Source organism: Ammodytes marinus, assembly GCF_949987685.1.
Source record: "Ammodytes marinus genome assembly, chromosome: 6".
NCBI lineage: Eukaryota > Metazoa > Chordata > Actinopteri > Uranoscopiformes > Ammodytidae > Ammodytes > Ammodytes marinus.
The window spans coordinates 11,793,368-11,801,889 of NC_137235.1; positions in this window are offsets into that span (position 1 = coordinate 11,793,368).

The following is an 8,522-nucleotide window of genomic DNA, read 5'->3' on the forward strand; positions in this document are numbered from 1 at the left end:
TTGCCGAAGCTTTTTGCCCACCCTTACTGACAGATAAGCACGGCAACTGTGTTTGCACGTATTAGCACAAAAACAAAAGGGTTCTTGTGTCATAGTTCATGAGGAGGGACACTTGAAGTTAAATCACTGGTCTGTGTCCTATAAATTTAAGTTTTTGCTTGTTGAACACTTTGTCTTCAACCGGGTAGCTGAAATAATTTTCTTGAACAAATGTAAGTGTAATGTAAGACAAGTAACCTTCTGTTTTGTTCACTGACTCTTCATTTGTTGTGGGGAGAGTTGGATTACAGCTGCCACAACAAGAGAACATTAAAACACTGTTTAAATATATAGCAGTTTTATAGACACCTAACTCTTCCACTACAACACAGTCCTGTGTATTGTCTCCGGTCAGTTTAACACCTTCCGACACCGAAGGAGGTTCATTATTGTCTGAGTGTTTCCATTCATGTAGCCGGAAAAGCCTGCGACAGGTAACAGCAAATATTGATTGTGGGCCGTACGGTCGTATTTAATTCCAGCTGATGACCTTTGTCACCTGCAACCCCACTGTCCGTATAGCCTGTCTGTGAAGCAGCCAATCAGGGATCAGACACCATCTGGGAAAAATGTCTAAACTCTCCCAGGTAGGAACAATGTGAGTATTTCTTGTTCTTCCCATTCTTCCGACATGGCATGAATGCAGTCTTACACACTGATACATATTGATTGATTAATTGATTAAACTTTATTTCAGACATATCAAAAAAAAAAGAAAAACTAAAAGCATGAAAACACAACACAAAGAATATGTTCAAATGATTTCACAAATAAAAATAAACAAAATAAACAAAAAATAAACATAACATTGAATTGATATGCCTGAAAAGGAGTAGGAAGAAGTATAAACTTATTTAATCCTACCCCTTTTCCACAGCTCAATAACTTTATAATAATTTTTTATATATATATATATTTTTTTTATATTTATACAATCCATATATCCATATATACTCGACGCCATTGCAAATGAGGGCCACCCCTCAATTGGTCTCCCGAGGATAAACAAAAGTCAAACGAAAAATGAAATGAAATATCCACTACATACATCCATAGTATTGACAAATCAATAATATCATATATTATCATAATACAACACTCATAGGGAATCTTTTTTAAATATTATTTGTACTCAATATTTAGAATGCAGAATTTTTGCTTGTTTGACTTCATGGTAGTTAGTGTTACTTTCACTTTCGAAAGAGAACTGACTGCGTCTGCCTCTCGCTGTATTCTGCTTATATAAATGCAGTAGCGAGTTTCTCAGTATGCAGAAGGTTCCAAGTTTTAAAAACCACACCTGAAAAGGCCATTCATATAATACACGTATATAGAGTGATGGATCAAACTAAAGAAGGAACGTTAGACATACATTCTTTGGTGCACAATGTGCTGAAAAGAAAGTAGCAGAAAGAAGAAGAAATAACACCAGAAACCAGAAGTCATTCCTATGATCTTAAGATTGTTTAAAAAGCTGATACACCTACAGAATATGGCTGCCAACTTTAATTCTTGTATAGCCTTAACGCAGACACTTTCTACTCCACGTTACTTGAGGTTGTCTGTGGAAGTGAGTGTGTGTAGGTGCTGTCATCCGTACCAGACTGTGTGCCATGAGTCGACTTTCTTTCAGCAAGGCTACTAACTGGATAATTAAGGGTGCTCTATACCCTCCAATTAGCAGGCGGTGGCAAAGGGAGGAGGGATCGCTCAACTGTATCCGAGGAAAGTGCCGTAAAACTGGGTGATACACATCAAATCACAGCAAAAGGCTAATGTGTGCGAGGCGAGGGCGCCATACATTACAGCCTGCAGGAGGAAATGAGGCAGGTTTCTAAATAAATACTGCCAAGGTTGCTGCTGCACGCTGGTGCATCACTGCCAAACCCATAATCCCCTACTGTTTATTTTCCAAACTTGCTATATCTTTCTCTCTCTCTGACTCTCTCTCTGTCTCTTTCTCTTCATGTTTAAAGGCCAAAGAGGAATGATGTTTCCCACAACGGTCTGTGTGAGCCCATCAGAAACACCATCATGAGACGTGGTGCTCTCTCCTTTTCCCTGGTCAGAATTTTTTTTTTCATACTTTCAGAAACAACTCGAACTCTGTTTGCCTTCATTAAAAAAATCTATCCACTCTGCAAGTTTTGGGGGCTTCCAAACAGAAAGGAAATACAGTAAGCTTGAACAAAACAGGTACGGGGATGATGGAAAGTTAATCCCAGCATGTTCACCTGGTACACCTAAACATATCATATCATATTTTCTTTTCATTTATTTTATTGTTAGGTCAAATCTAATATTATTTTTAAAACTTATTTCACCAGAAGAAGAAAAGCAGACTGGATGTACAGTATACATGTCCCTGGTTCATGACAGATGTGAGCACAGTGCTGGGGGGGATTGCATGGAGACCGATAAATCAATGGATTCACACCATCACCCCTCAAACACCCATGTCTTATGACTTCACTCCCCTGTGATACTATTTCCATCGACTAAATGCGGGCTACATTTCAAATCCAGGGTCATGGATATTAATTACTCCTCCGAGTTGGGTTTGAAAGCTGAGGGAAACAGGGGAAGTAGATGAAGCACGGGGAGAGACGCCGGCGCACGCAGACAGGAACAAAGGCCTGCCACAAGGGTTCATGCCTCCCACTGTTAGTGACTCACAAACTGCTGTGGCTCAGCTCTGCAGACAGAGGTTAGGACCACCTAGGCAGATTTCCCCCGGGGGCTATTATCGCCCCGGAAGATGAAATGATGTTCAGACAGAAGAGCTTCCACACATACACATGCACTGGGTCTGATGCTGAAATAAAAAACGCTTCAAGGATGATTCCTTTTTTTTATGTAACTGTCAATCACGTCTAAGAAAGAAAGTTCTGATTCATCACGATTTTGGGCAAAAGCCAAGACAAATTTATTCACAAACTCCTCTGTGCAAAGAAAAAATTGTCAAACGTGCTTTCTGTAGTGTCAAGGGGGCACCATAAAATGATCAAACAAGACAGAAGAGAAACTTTTCATATCAATTGGGGGGGGGGGGGGGAGATAGAGTGAAGGATGATGATGAAGTCTGTTTAAGGCATGTCTTACCATGTCAGGTTAGACATGCCTTCCAAAGTTTGAATTTATGAGCAGGGAAGGTGGAATAGTCACAGGTAAAACTAGTGAGGGTTCAAGAAAGGTATGGCAGTACAATTGATACAATACATGTTTCATACACAGTTAAATATCTATACACTAAATGTTATATGCAAACGTAAATTATTTTTGACATTTTGTTAAGTTACACCAGTGTGTGCATGCATTGAAATCAGTCTCTTTACGGAATGATAATTAACAATAGTGTTAAAATGCCCTGTTCATATGGATCCATAATTACCATCTTAAAATGGTAAGCGATACTTTCAGCTGGTATCTCACATTTTGTGTCTGTATCTGAGAAGCATATGGCTAAATGTGTAGTTAACACACTGCTTAAGTAGCTAGTGTATAGAACAACTGTGTATTGAGAGTGCTTATTGTTAAAATAAAGAGATGCAGATGAAGAAATATTGAAAGTATTTGCACCCAAGAAAGGAACAATCCCACCTCGAAGGTGACGAATGTGTGCTGTGTGTGTTGACGGATGTATTCCACTCCTAACCTAAACCCTGCTAGCCAATCACCATATACTTTAACACCAATGTCTGTCAACATACAACACTGCTGCTGCTTTGGTGCCTCAGTGACAGGTATCTGTTGAAACCATAAGTTGCAACCCTCGTCTTTCCAACCCAATGTTGTTGGTATGTCACCATGCCCACTATGGTTTAAAACCCATTGTAAGAGTGATGCTTTGACAGCTGTTGAATGAGAAAACTTATAGTTTTAGAGCCGTTAACATGTGGCCGTGAACAGGTGTTGCAACCCAACAACACTTGTTATGCTTGTTATCACGATTTTTTCTTCTCTTTGTTTGCTGATACATTTATTGTAATTCTTGGAAAATTATCTAAATGGATGACCAAATGTGATTTCTAAACAAAGTCCGGTCTAAACAGACATTTATCAATGATGGCAAAACACTTGCTTTTCCCCTGTCCTATCTATTGCCAGGTCTCAATACATTCATTAAAGTGCAGCCTTTAGCAGCCTATAGGCCTGTGTCACACGGCTCACCTGGAGGGGCTGCATGACTTAGAAATGTGTCAGTATAGCTGTCAGTTTGTTTACTCACACCTAAACCTGTCTGAAAGTAGAAGCAATGCAGGATTTGTTTACTCCCCTGTGACGTGATGTCATTTTAAGAGATATGTCATATGGAGCTGGAATGATTAAGCGATTTATTGATTAGTTGATTGATAGCAATAACAATTTTGACAGGTTCTATCTTCCGTACCGGCCCTACACATAAATATTTGCAGATTTTTCTTAGGCTCTTTCAAGGGTTTTGATATGAAATTGGTTATTGTTGGGTTTTGAACAATTCGTCCAACAAAACAAGCACTTTGACCACACCTTAGACGTCACTGTTTGGATTTTGGAAACTTGTGTTTCTATTTGCTATCTCTCTGTAAAGGATGATGATTAATGATAAAAAAAAATCATTGTTAGCTGTAGTCTAAATGATATTGATATGATTGATTGATAATTAAATCAATCATATCTAATTTTTCATTAAGCAAGACACACTTTCTAAAGGTTTTATATGATGCCACAATTACTTTTATTGGGAAATCAATCAATTAACTAATTGATTAACTTATAACAAATTCTTATTGATTAATTATAAGTGATGTATATGAAAAATGTTCTGGGTTTTTGAAAACTTTCTTATCATGTAGGGGAGAACGGGGTAATCTGAGACACTTTTTACATTTGCTCCCCTCTAAGCGAGCTAAAATGATTTATTACTCAAATTTACACATTTCCCATTAATTCAGGATGTTTCCTAGAAATGTGCATTAGCATAATTTATTCAAGACAAAGGGCAGTGAAAATATGATTGTTTTAAAAAAAAGTTGTCATGTGTCTCACTTTACCCCAGCTGTGGGGTAAACTGAGACAGACCAGAACAATCAAGGGGTTAAACTGAACCACTTACTTTTTCCACTCTGAAACTACCATAACAACACAAATTGTAACAGTTAGAATCCTGACTGCTAGCTTGAAAACCAAATATTACAAAACTAATGTCGGACTAGTAACATAATCATGGGGTTTGGTCAATTAAGCAAGACATTTTTCTAAACACTTGAAAGTAACTCTGATCAAATACAACATATAATTCATATTCAATAATTAACATTAACCAGTTAGATTAAAACTCAGTCTGGGGTCAGAACACAGGACCCTTAGAGCCAGAAAGTGTCTGGGGGTCAGAGCAAAGGACAATCAGAATCAGAACAGTCTGGGACTCAGAACAGGACTAGACCCAGTTGTTATTTTCCATCTTGTGAGTCTTTTTTTCTGCATTTGTTTTAATGGGATCATTCATTGAATAAAGACATATTTCTTAGAGTCTATTGATGTTAAAGGTCACTCTCCTGTCCCCCACATACATATGTGCCAAACCATGCCCTTGCTGACACCCCTTTAACCATCAACCCCCACCTCCAGCCCACATTGTCTTCTGTCTTTTCAAACTAGTCTCCTTGCTACCTCAGATATAATGGATTAATTAAAAGAGGGCACAGACACTGTCTCACTTTACCCCACAGCATTTGTCTCACTTTATCCCACTGCCACAATTTGAGAAAAAACTACCTCTCTCAGCAATTCAGGCTAATCTTCAGTTATCATCACATGGTTTCATATGTTGGTAGTTCATCAACATGTGTGATAGAAGTTTTTCTACCTGAATCAATTTGATTAGGCACAACAATCGATTAAGTTGACAGCAAGAACATTTACTTTTACATGCAAAAAATAAATTTTTGTGAAAGAAAACATGCTTACAACATCATCATGAGGTCCTCTCTTTCATGGCCATGGGGAAATGAGAGGGGCTTGAAAACATATATCTCACATGACCAAAAATGTGTTCCGTGTCCTAGATACAGGGGGTGTCTCACATTACCCGATGTCTCACATTCCCCGTCCTCCCTTATATTAAGAATAGGGCTGCAGATTATGGCCCAGAATCTGTTTGATTTATTTAGACTTAAAACTGACGCAATGCATCAAAACCCTTTAAACAAATCTATGACTTAATTATGTACTTACTATTAAGAAGGCCAGCAGTTATACAATGTACAAACCCTTAGGATGCCTCAATATAAAGTGAAGCTAAAAACCTATTCTAATGTGAAATAGGTGTATCTGGGCTTCTTTTAGTGACCTTATCGTATTTTATCATCCTGTTGTTTTACCAAAGTTTGAAAAGTAATATAACAGCCTTACAACACTGGATATTTATAAGTAGCCTATATTCTTGGGCTACTAAAACATGTTAATAAGGGTAATACATTAGTAATTAGCCTTAGTATAGAGTTACAGAGGTGATGGTCGCATGTTAACTTTCTTCCTAAGTACATCCTAAGGGCTCATAGATAAATGCTGATGCGGGGGAACAAACTGGGACACGGATTGGAATCATAATTATTTTTTAACTTAAAGCTCTATAGGCGTCTACTAACACTTTGGGAATCAATGTGCCATGCGTGGCCGTGTAGTCAGCCCGTGGGAGCTGTAGAGGCACATGGGTGGCCAGCAGGCGGGATTTATAATGGTGATGAATCCCGGGGGTCTTAGTAATTATGGCTGTCGCTGGACGGGGAAGGGGGGCGACAACCAGGCGGAGGCACTTTATCTTAATCACAGCTCAGCTCCATTCACATTAATTTGACAAGTTTCCCCAATCCTTGTTAAAAGACGTATAGGCTATTTGGCAAACGAGGGTTGGGGGGGGGGCTCCTACTTTCTAAATGCCTCGTCATGAAATAATATATTTTTGTTTTAAGTAAAAGAGAGAGAAAAAGAGGCCACTATATAAGGTTTCAAGACGCGCATATTTCCAGCAGATATTTTTCTCCCTGTAGAGCGCCCTGGGCCATCCATCCCTCCCACCTCCCGAGTGTTTCTATAGTAATTTCCAGCCAATGATCAGTAGGTGTCCACATCCCTGCTTCCTCACCTCAGCACCAATCAGCCACACACAGCGACAGGAGACACGGACTGAGCAGAGAGCGAGAGAGAGAGACCCAGGCAGAGACACACAATACAGCCCCCGGATCAGGAGGAAGAGGAAACACCTAACCCCCTCTGCGATTTAACCCCTCATACATTTTTATCCCCTCTTACACCTTTTTGGCTCTTTTTTATTCACTTTAAGACCTTTTTTCTAACGTGTCAAGAAAGTCGATCAAAATGGTCCTTTTGTTTTGAGCGCTCCGAACACGCGCGCACGCACACGCACGTACACATACACACTCGCCCCGCTCTCCTCCGGCAGCCTATGTCTGTGCGTCTTCTCGCATCTTTGCATTATTTCCCTACCGCCACGTATCGCCTCGCAGTAATGTGCCGCCACACGGTCGCAGGCTGGTAGCATCTTGGGAGCTTCTTCTTCTCAACAGGAACCAGGTAGGTGATGCTCCCTCTCTATCTCTCCCTCTCTCTCTCTCTCCCTGTGTGTGTGTGTGTGTGTGTGTGTGTGTGTGTGTGTGTGTCCGTCCATTATTTTGCCGTCCAGTTGCATGCATTTTTGCCCCCCCCCCATTCCCGTCCCGATTTGCGTCCTTGTGGCTGCCAAGTGAGCCAGGCATTGTCAGATTAATTTTATAGGATTTTATTTGCACTATTGCACTTGCACTCCCCTTGTCGGATTATCTATGCATGACCTTTGATCTGAATGTCTACCACAGACCAGACTGAGTGCAATTAATGGCATCGTGGTGCAGCAGCGGCACAATGGTTCGTCATCGGACGTGGCTTTTTTTTTTCTTTCTTTTTTTTTTACTTTTCTTTCTTCAGTCTCTCTCCCTCCCCTCCTTCTCTTCAGCGCCCAAGTATTGAACATTTCTGTCTCTCTAAACTTTGTTTACAGGCTGAAAATCAATGTCCGTGACTTGATTGCCTTTGGGCTGCGTATTTCGCTCCAGGGGTGAATTGATTAAGTAATAATGACCCTGAGGAGGGCTGATCATTAAGCCAAGGAGGTGTTGTTTACTGGTGGCGGCTGCGGGCTTGTTTTGGATGCCACTCATCGACATTGAACCTCATCCAGATCTGGACTGCATGGTGGATACTAGGACTCATAATTTCACATTTTAACAACAGTTTAAAGGGGGAAAACGTTGGATAGTTTAGCTCAGGAGACTTAAAGGGCCTAATGCAAAAAAAAAAAAAAAAAAAAAGCTTGTAGGCACTGGGACAATATTGAGACTGTTTTGTCTAAATCTATTGGGGTACTTGTAGGTTTATATTGACCTGCTTGGGTATTTTTAGATAGGGACGCACTTCAGCAGTCAGAGGACTTTATATTAATGCCA